The sequence below is a fragment of the Armigeres subalbatus genome, chromosome 1, assembly GCF_024139115.2.
Source record: "Armigeres subalbatus isolate Guangzhou_Male chromosome 1, GZ_Asu_2, whole genome shotgun sequence".
Lineage (NCBI taxonomy): Eukaryota > Metazoa > Arthropoda > Insecta > Diptera > Culicidae > Armigeres > Armigeres subalbatus.
In genome coordinates, this window is record NC_085139.1 from 177,883,828 (window position 1) to 177,894,710 (window position 10,883).

Consider the following 10,883-nt stretch of genomic DNA (forward strand, 5'->3'; position numbering starts at 1 on the left):
TCTGCGTAACTTCTGTATATACGTTGGGCAAGTTTCAAGAACATGTGGAGGGCTTTCGTTGCAATAGACACATTTCGGTGCCGTCATGCCACATGCTTCTCTCCGCATGATGCACAGCGAGGTTTATTTCAGCAGTACTGAGCGGTGTGACCCATCTTCTTAATACAACAATTCATCATCTTCAGTACATACAGCTGAACAGGTAGACGAAGTTTACCAATCACTAAGTAGTCCAGGCAGCGGTCCCGAAGAAGGTGACGCAGAAAGAATCAGACGGGGAATAAATCCGCTTCTCTCCCTCCTGCGACACCGAATACATTTGTTTGCAATACAGTATCGCAACAGGAGGCAAAGAAACGTTCTTGAAACTCTCACCACCCTCGCGATCTCACACACTGCTGACGGTAAATAAACCTTATATTCAGAGTAGGGAGGGTAGGCATTGTGGCGAGGGTTTGTAAGGGAAAAAACTGCGTTGCTAGTGTCCATTCTGTTTTTACTCGGTGCACCAGATTGCAACGAAATATCTAACAGAGGATTCGAAGTTCCCCCGCGATCTTCGTCTTCGTGCATTACGGACACGAAATGCGCCGCTGCAGCGAGTCACAATCAATTCTAAAACTAAACACTTATCACGGGGACAAAAATACACAAAATAATCATTGGCAACACAGGGAAAGACGAGTAAAACAGAATGAAAAAAACACTTACTTACTTGATGGGCTACAGCTCTTCGAAGAACCCACGAATGGAGTATCCTTCTCCACTGGACTCGATCCTGGGCCAATCGCTTCCAGTCGCCCTGAACATGAGCTCAGGTCCTCTTCAACTGCAAAAGGTATCGTGTACGCGGCCTTCCACGAAGCCTGCGGCCTCTTCCGGTTCTCTACAAATATTATCTTCGCTTGTCGTTCTTCCGGCATACGAACAACGTGACCAGCCCACCGTAGTCTGCCGTGTTGTATAAGCATAATATCCAGCCCTTTATACACCTGGTACATTGGCCTGGCCAGATGCCATTATCCTGTTTATCGCCGTGTATTGTCCGCAGCACCTACGCTCAAACACTCCGAGAGCTCTCCGATCACCCTCCTTTAACGTCCACACTTGGCCGTATAAGCCACCGAAGAATCAGAGTAGTATACAGCGCGAGTTTTGTCTTCGTTTGCAGACTACGGGACTTAAGCTGGTTCGAAGTCCGTAATTAGCCCTATTTGCAGCAGCAATACGCCTTTTCACCTCGCAGGAAACGTCATTATCGCACGTCACTAATGTTCCAAGATACACAAATTCTTCTACCACTTCAAATTGTTCACCATCCAGCACTATTTCGCTACCACCACCACTAATGAACCCACGTTGATTGCCAGCGACCATGTACTTCGTTTTGCGGTATTGATCGTGAGTCCAATCCTCGCGTCTCCTCTTAAAAGCGCAAAAGCCTCTTCCACGGCACGACGATCATTTCCGATAATATCGATATCGTCCGCAAATCCCAGGAGCATATGCGATTTTGGATATGGTACCGCTTCTTTGCACAAGTCCCTAATCGCCCTCGAGCGCTATATTGAACAGAGGTTCGAGAGTGCATCACCCTGCTTTAATCCATCTAAGGTAACAAGACGTCGAAATTTCATCCGCAACCCTTACTTGATTTCGAACCATCCAACGTTATACGAATCAGCCGTATCAGTTTCGCCTGAAAACCATGTTCAAGCATAATTTGCTATAATTCATTCCGTTTCACTGAATCGTACGCCGCCTTGAAATCAATAAACAGATGATGTGTCTGCAAGTTACTCCCGGAATTTATCAAGGATTTGTCTCAGGTAAACATTTAATCGGTCGTTGATCGGCCCTCACGAAAACCTGCTTGGTATTCGCCGACGAAGGACTCTTCAAGCGTACTCTGTTGAACAGAATACGGGACATAATTTTGTACGCCGAATTAAGGAGGGTTATTCCTCGGTTATTGCCGCTCTCCAGTCTGTGCCCTTTCTTAAAGAGTGAGCAATGAGGCCGTCCAACCAACTAGCAGGCATTTCCTCGTCTTCCCATATTTCGACATAATATGGTGTAGAACTTCGTAAAGCTGCTCACCTGCGTTTGAGAAGTTCAGCGAGAGCTGGTCCTTCCCCGCAGCCTTATTGTTTTTCAGCTCTTTGACAGCTTTTTAACTCATCTAGTGTAGGACTCCACAGCTTGTCCATCGTCACTAATATCTAGTCTGTTCTCCGATGCACCGTCACTTCCTCCATTCAACAAAGTCTCGAAGTGTTGCTTCCACCTGGCAGCCACTTCAGTTTTATCGTCAGCAAATCTTGTTGGTCGTTGCACGACGGGAGATGGCGCTGTCTTTCTCCGCACGCCATTGACAGACTATAAAACCTCCGCATATCCTGCTCCATTTTTCCTGCGCCTCACTAATCACTTGTTCTTCGTACTCCTTTCTTCCTGCGGTGGGTTCGTTTTCGAGCTGTCTTGCTCCTTGTACCGATCTCTATTCGATCGGGTACCTGCAACCAACATCCGGCTTCTGGCAACGTTCTTCCTCGTCTGTCACCTCTCGGCACTACATCGAACCAGCCCGTCCGGGTCGCCTCTGTGCAGTGCCTACCACTTCCGTGCTGTTGTGCTCACCGCTCCATGGATCGACTCCATAGATCGTTGATGTTATCGCTAACGTTGATTGCACTTATCCGTTCGTCGAGCTTCTGGCGGTACTCAGCCGATACCCTTCCGCGACAATCGCTGGATATTGTAACGCATCGTTCGCTCAGATCTGTTCGATCTGGTTGACAACCGTGATCGAATTTTACTGACAACGAGGTAGTGATCAGAGTCGTTCGACCTCTGAATGTCCGCACATCGATAACATCCGAGAAATGGCGCCCATCCACCAGAACATGGTCTATCTGGTTGCAAGTTTCACCATTTGGGTGTTCTTTCGTGCAAAGTAAGTGCTACTGATGGCCATCCTCTGGCAGCAGAAAATTTACTAGCGTAGGCCGTTGTCTTGGTAGCGGGTGAAGGCTCTCCCTACCGATTATGGGACGGAAAGTCCTTTCACGACCTGAGCGTTAGCGTCTCCGATAACAATTTTCACGTCATGCTTTGGGCACTCTCCATAGGCTTTATCAAGACATTCATAAAACGTGTCCTTCACGTCGTCGGATTTATCGTTTGTCGGTGCGTACGTTGATTAGGGCTGTAATTGAAGAATTTCCCTGTATCCTCAACACCAGATTCGTTCGCTAATGGGTTTCCACCGCATCACTCGCTTCATCTGCTTGCCCATCACTACGAAACCAACTCCATGCTCTGCTTTTCACCGCGCTGTGATAGATGTTATACTTGAATGCAGTATTGGTCGTGGGGTCCACGGCTCTGAATTCACGTTCTCCGGATCTAGGACATCGGAATTCTTGAATAGCGGCTATCTGCAGTTCACGAGCCAGAAGGCTCACTCGTCCAGGTTCATTTAGGTCCTGACATTCCAGGTACCGAGTTTCCAACGTAGTCCTTATTTCGTTGCCGGGTCGGCTAAAATAACGTTCTCTTTTCTTCTATCTCCATTTTTCGTGGTATTTGAGAGGCTTCAGTGTTACCTTACGGGTCGCGTTACCTACATCGCGATGATGGGGTGCCACCTTAGGTATAGCTGACGCGATACAGCATTTCGTTAATCAGCCGCTGGGTACCAGGGACGCTGTTTGAGCGCACCTCCTGGTGAACAGACGCTCGAGGCGTACCTTCTCACTGATGTACCCGTAGCTGATGTCAGAAGGACAACAGTGCCCAGAGCTGCACTACCAGCTAAGACACAATCCTTAGCTGGCGGTCTTTGTCATCGGACGACCGTGGAAGCGTGAGATAGGAATTGTGGGGACCAGAGCCTGTTGGGCGCTCCTTCCTTGATGTCAACCCACCATTTTGCAGCCCAAAACACACAAACACAATGGGTCTGGGGGTGAGAATGGGTCATCGCCTTCACCGGCGGCCTGGAGGTGATAGCAAAATCTTTCGAAAAGTACTCTTATTTTTTAGTCTTCTTGCCCTCAGATACATTCAATCTATTCTAGAAGCATTCTAGTAGTTGAAACAGTGACCCATTCTTACCCCCATTTGACCCATTGCATTGTCAACCCCGATGACGGTTTTTAGCTAATCAAAAAAGATGGTTAAAAAATGAGAAACAACGAGAGGGAGCTAAAATGGACACTTGCGTTCACACTGCTGTGTCGCCGGCTAACGGTTTTGGCAGCACACACTGGACGGATGATCACTCGCCGATGGCGCGATCGAAGCCAAGCACGTTGTTGTTGGTGTTCGGGCCGCACTCAACCCTGAAACTGTGCGGTGGGTGGCGGGACGACAGCGTCTGTATTGGTGGAGGCGGACGAGGGATGATGGGACTTTTGGCGTGGACGATGAGCCTGCGCCTGATGACGATGGACGCCGATGAAGTTGCAAAACTAAGTGTTGTTTTGCATAAATCGACGAAGACTAGAAAGGCTACTTAATTAATTAAGCACCAGTTCCACTCAATCACTTCGATTCGCGTATATTCGGTAAAAACATGATCTGAAAAAAACCGAAAAAGAAACCGACCGTACGCGGCTTACAACTGTCTCGCATGGATGCTCGACGTGGAATGCTATATTACCGGGGTGAGTTTAAGTCGCTTGGCAGCGCAGTATCATTACTTGACACCGGTTGCTACTAAACACGCTGCTAAAACAGTAACGCAGCTGATAGGTGACCAAAATTGGTCGCGCGTTAAATGTTGAATAGAAGATTTGCCTAACTAAGGAACTAAGCACGTTCCAACAGTAATTTCTCGATTACTTCTAATGTTTCATTTCACTTACCTTGAGAGTGCATCCGAAAGCTACATTCTCTATTTATCCAGAGCGTGCCATAATTGCATCAAAATCTTTTTGTTACCTGAAATCAATCCTCCAATTAGTGAGTGTTCCAATAGTTGGTCGGTATTTTGTTATTCGTGTGTATAGTTGAATCCATAGATTTGATATGGGATACAACTATTGGAACTACCGCATCTATTCAAGGGAGAAAAGTATTTTAAAGATACTTACCAGTTTAAAGGAATCTAATGTTTTTTGTCTCTAATGTAATGACAGGTTAACTAATTGGCCGATAATGTGGGTTACTGCGTTTTATTTGTTGATTCCCCGCAAACCGTACTACCGCAACTATAGGAACACCCATGACTATCGGAACTTTTACCCTACCTCAATCTTTTTGTCTGACCCATATTGATATTTTTCTCGGTGTTATTCATTCAAAAGGTTGATCAACTTGCACCAATAAAACACACAAAGATATCCAACAGACTAAATATATTTCAATAACAGTTTCAGTACTTAATCCATCTCATCAAACAGCGAACTTACAACCAACACATTGATACTGTTCCCAAGCACTGGTAACGCTGTTTGTCTGTGCTTTCATTCGAAACTGAAAATCATCAGGAAATGACATCAGCCGACCTCTGTCGGTGTGAAGAACCATTTCAGCCTCCTCAGTAGGCCCAACCGGTCATTTTCATCGAGTGCAAGCTCAGCCTGTTTGTAGATAGCATCGAAACTGTTTGCCCAGTGGGCTGTACACTGAACCTGTCCCTTCAGCGTAGTGAGTGTACGCTTTGAGCACATCGAGTTGGTGGAGTCGTGTGCAAATGTCCATAATTGCTAGTCTTTGAAGCAAATCGTCTTTCAACAGATATAGATTTTCGGACCTGGTTCCACAATATCGCCGATAGATATCGGCGACTGGATGTGCGCGGCGATGGCTCAGTCACAATTGGCGTGGCAGGCGTTAAATCCGGTTCGTGGCTACACAGTAATAGCGATGGCGAGTATTGGTCTAAAGTTATGAGGTGAAAGTATATTCTTTTGAAGTGAAACCCAGCATCAGAAAGTTTTGTCTTGTAAAGTTCACATGCCTGAGATCGAAACCTTTCACATTTTCCAGAAGTATGAATTGCACAGTTGGGATATTGCCGAGCAAATCACACAAATGCAATGAATGACAGCTCTATCATCAACGTCTTTGAAATTGCCATTTTGGTGAAAGGCTGACACGGAGGCGACATGAGAATTACATTCACGTCAAGCTTTCGTATACGTTCCGGTTAAACTGAGAATGTTTCCTCATCGCTTGATCTGCACCAAAGTTGTGATTGTAGATAGTATTGGCCACTGTGTGTCTATTGCGGCATCACCTTGTAGCATTTTCCGGATCCTACAATTTTGGCTTGTAAATTAACCACATGTTTTGTCAGCCATACTACGTTTGATGGCATAATGCATGCCTCCTATTCCACTGAACAGTTCCAGCACTCGATATTCGATGCCGTCGAGAGTCATTTCAATCTGATATGCAGCAGCCAGCAAATGCAGAATATACAAAAAGTGGGATACCGGGAAATGTAAACAGATGGGGTGAAGGCAATGAAAATAAATACTATCTATCTATTCTCATTGGGGTGAAGACATGTAAAGCGCTTAAAAAACAACAACAATTGAGAACTGTCACAAAATGTGTTTTACTCAGGTTTCACTGTTTTATTTGAGGGTGCCAGAAAAAGATATTTTAGTTACTAGATAAAGATTGTCGCTACTGTTCCCTTTGTTCTGCTGTCCGAAACATGTGTGGTACATACCTGTCAAATCGTATGGATTTTCCTTCTTTGACATTTAGCTCCCCTATCCTCGCCAGCAAAAGATGTTCCGGACAGCGACGACAGCGACAATCTTTATCTAGTAACTAAAATATCTTTTGTGCCAGATTATATTTTTGGTCAAGACTCTTGCAGAACAAACTTTGCTAGATGTAGCAATCTCAACAAACGTGGCAAACGTTACTATTTTTTTGCCTAATTTTGTTTGATAATGATCTAATATATGCATTCATCTCTTGGGCTAGGTATTCCGTGTTTTCTTAACACTATCATCATTATTTGCTATGTTACATTTGTAGTTATTTAAAATTTTAATTGCCTCTGGCAGTTAGGATTTCTTTAGGCTTAATTGACCCACGTAGGAATAACAATGTTTTCAACTTAAACTAAACAGAAATCTTTCGTCTTGTTTAAAAAATGGTACAACTCCTTTATGGTACATATAATAGAATGCGTCCATAGCCTAGGTTCACGGCCATCCAATCGTAAACAGAAATCTTTTGCCTTGTTTCAAAAATGGTACAACCCCTTTGTGGTACATAGAATAGAATGCGTCCATACCAGGTTCACATCCAAGAAAACCCTGAATAGGCCTTAAGATCTACACGCGTAAACAGAAATCTTTGCCTTGTTTCAAAATGGTACAACCCTTTGTGGTACATAGAATAGAATGCGTCCATTGTATAGGTTCAGGACACAAAAGAAAACCCTGAATAACAAGATCTACACGCGTAACCCTGAAATTTTTCGCCTGGTTTCAAAATGGTACAACACCTTGTGGTACATAGAAAGAATGCGTCCATAGCCTAGGTCTCAGCCATCCAAGAAAACCCTGGAATAGGCCTTAAGATCTACACGCGTAAACAGAAATCTTTGCCTGGTTTCAAAATGGTACAACCCTTTGTGGTACATAGAATAGAATGCGTCCATATCCAGGTTCACGGCCATCCAAGAAAACCCTGAATAGCCCAAGATCTACACGCGTAAACAGAAATCTTTGCCTTGTTTCAAAAATGGTACAACCCTTTGGTACATAGAATAGAATGGTCCATTGCATAGGTTCACGGTCATCCAAGAAAAAAACTGGAAAAGGCCTTAAGATTCACACGCTTAAACAGAAATCTTTCGCCTTGTTTCAAAATGGTACAACCTTTTGTGGTACATAGAATAGAATGCGTCCATAGCCTAGGTTCACGGCCATCCAAGAAAACCCTGGAATAGGCCTTACGATCTACACGCGTAAACAGCAATCTTTCGCCTTGTTTCAAAAATGGTACAACCCCTTTGTAGTACATAGAATAGAATGCGTCCATAGTAGGTTCACGGCCATCCAAGAAAACCCTGAATAGGCCTTAAGATCTACACGCAAACAGAATCTTCGCCTTGTTTCAAAAATAGTACAACCCCTTTGTGGTACACAGAATAGAATGCGTCCATTTCATAGGTTCATGGTCATCCAAGAAAACCCTGGGTGAGGGCCTTAAGTTTCGAAAGTGGTACAACCCCTTAGAAAAAGGCCTTAAAAGCTACACGCTTAACCATAAATATTTCGCCTTATTTCAAAAGTGGTACAAGCTCGTTGTGATACATAGAAAATAATGCGTCCATTGCATAGGTTCATGGTCATCAAAATAAACTCTTGAAAAGGCCTTAAGATCTAAGAGTAACCGGAAATCTTGCTTGTTTCAAAAGTGGTACAACCACTTGTGTTCCATAGAATAAAATGTGTCCAAGTATATCCTAATGGCCATCCTAGAAATTTATGGAGTATTACTTAGGCTTATACCAATAACTAGTTGGTCTTTAACCTGATATAAATACGGTACATGGTCTACATAATATTAGCCCGTTTTTTTCCTCTCGTTTCCGGCGTGAAGTTTTCTCGTTCCAATTTATTCACATTTTGCATTTCCAAGGAATAAACAGTTACGTACGTGATATGAATGAATTTTGTATACTACCTGAAACCCATGACAACAAGAACTACTTGAAATGCGAATATTTCAAAATGAGGTTCTACACCGTGTTTGTTCTTCAATAACTGCCTGAAGCTAATGACAACAACTTTTAACTACTTGGGATGCACACATTCCAACAGATGGAGTTGCGCAACCTTTTTTTTAACTACTTTTATTTGCTTATTATCTAATACATGCATGCATCTTTTAGACTAGGTGTTCCGTGTTTTCTTAACACTATCACCCTTATTTGCTATGTTATATTTTTAGTTAATATTATTACATTTCTCTGGCCATTGCCTCTGGCAGTCAGAATTTTTCCTCTGGTTGAATTGAACCATGTAGGAATTACAATGTTTTCAACTTAAACTAAACTTAACCTATTTTATACTAAGGGTACAAGGAGTTAATCGTACTATACCACGGAGGCAACTTCAAAATCATTTTCAAAATTTTATTCTGAATCCTCTGGAGTGCCTTCTTTCTGGTATTGCAGCAACTAGTCCATTTTGGGATAGCATACAACATGGCAGGCCTAAAAATTGGTTTGTAAATCAAAAGTTTGTTCTTAAGACAAAGTTTTGATTTTCTGTTTATAAGTGGGTATAGACACTTAATATATTTGTTACATTTGGCTTGAAGGCCTTCAATGGGATTGTATAACTCGTCTTATGACAAGTGAAAAAGGAAAGGTGATTTTTAAAAGTTAATTTTTAATCTAGCAGAAGTCCAAAATATTTGGCTTCGCTAGACCAATTGATTGGAACCCCAGAAGGTTTCAAATAAGAAGCTCTCGGCTTATGTGGGAAAATAATAAGCTGCGTAGATTGCAAAAAAAAACTATATGGAGTTTGTAGACTATCTGGAGCCCACGACAACAACAAGAACTACTTGGCATACGAATACAGTCCCATCCCGATTTTGGCAACACCCGTTTTTGGCAACATTTTCTTCCCGATTTTGGCAACAACTCGAAAATATTTTTTTTATTACTTTTTAGAGCTAAATCCTTTTTACTAATATGGAACAGGATAAACAAAACCAAAAGTGAATGTCATTAACCCTTATGCGGCCAACAAAAAAAACACACGTGGATGGCCGACAGGGTACCCGTGTTCCACTAAATTGATATTCTCTTAACTTCAACAATTTTCAACCGATTTGGATAATTTTGGCAGTTTTGGAAACAGAAACTCATATACTTTATGCCCATTGTCAAGGTTTACAGCTTATGCTCATGGTTATACAAGAAATCTTTGAAGTAAGGCTAAAGAGTCTACACGCGTAACCAAAGGCCATTCAGCCAGTTTCAAATATGCTACAAGCTCTTTGCGCTTCTTAGAATTGAAGGTGTTCTGATATATGCTTCGGGTAATGCAAAAATCTCTGAAATGAAGTCTTAGTAATCCGAGAAATCTCTGCAGTAAAGCCTAAAGATCTACTCGCGTAACCAAAAGCCTATTATGCAAATTCAAATACGGTACATGCTCTTTGTGGTACTTAGCATAGAATGCGTTCACAGTATATGTTCCGAGTCATTGAAGAAATCTCTGGAGTAAGGCCTTAAGGTCTACACTCGTAACCATGGGTCTACGGACTTGTCTCAAAAGTGGTACATGCTCTTTGCGCATCTTGAAATAAAATGTGATCACTACATATGTTCCGCGCTATCGAAGAAATCTCTCGGATAAGTCCTCTAGCGCCTACATTGCATATGTTCATGGTCATCCAAGAAAACCCTGGAAAAGGCCTTAAGATCTACACGTGTAACTAAAGATCTTTCAGAATTTTTCAAAAGTGTTACATGCCCTTTGTGGTACATATAATAAATTGCGCCCATTGCATAGGTTCATGGTCATCCAAGAAAACCCTGGAATAGGACTTTAAATCTACATGGGTACGCAGAGATCTTTTGGCTTGTTTCAAAAGTGGTACATGCCCTTTGTGGTATATAGAATAGAATAGAAAAGAAAATGCTAAAATAGGCCTCAGAATCTTCACACGTAACCTTTCGGATTGTTTCAAAAGTGGCATATGCCCTTTGTGGTACATAGAATATACCGCTTTCATTGCATATTTTCATGGGTATCCAAGAGAACACTTGAACAATCAGCAAGAACTTCATGCGTAACCAGAGTTCTTTCGGACTAGTTGAATAGTTATACATGCCTTTTATAGTACGTAGAATAGAATGCACCCATTTTAAATGTTCATGGTCA

The 10,883-nt window shown here is 42.7% G+C and overlaps 1 pseudogene; it reads right to left on the reverse strand.

Annotated features, from left to right (window-relative positions):
* Window positions 1-5,387: 5,387 nt before the first annotated feature.
* Window positions 5,388-6,796, reverse strand: LOC134208723 (tRNA (cytosine(38)-C(5))-methyltransferase-like; annotated as a pseudogene).
* Window positions 6,797-10,883: the final 4,087 nt, after the last annotated feature.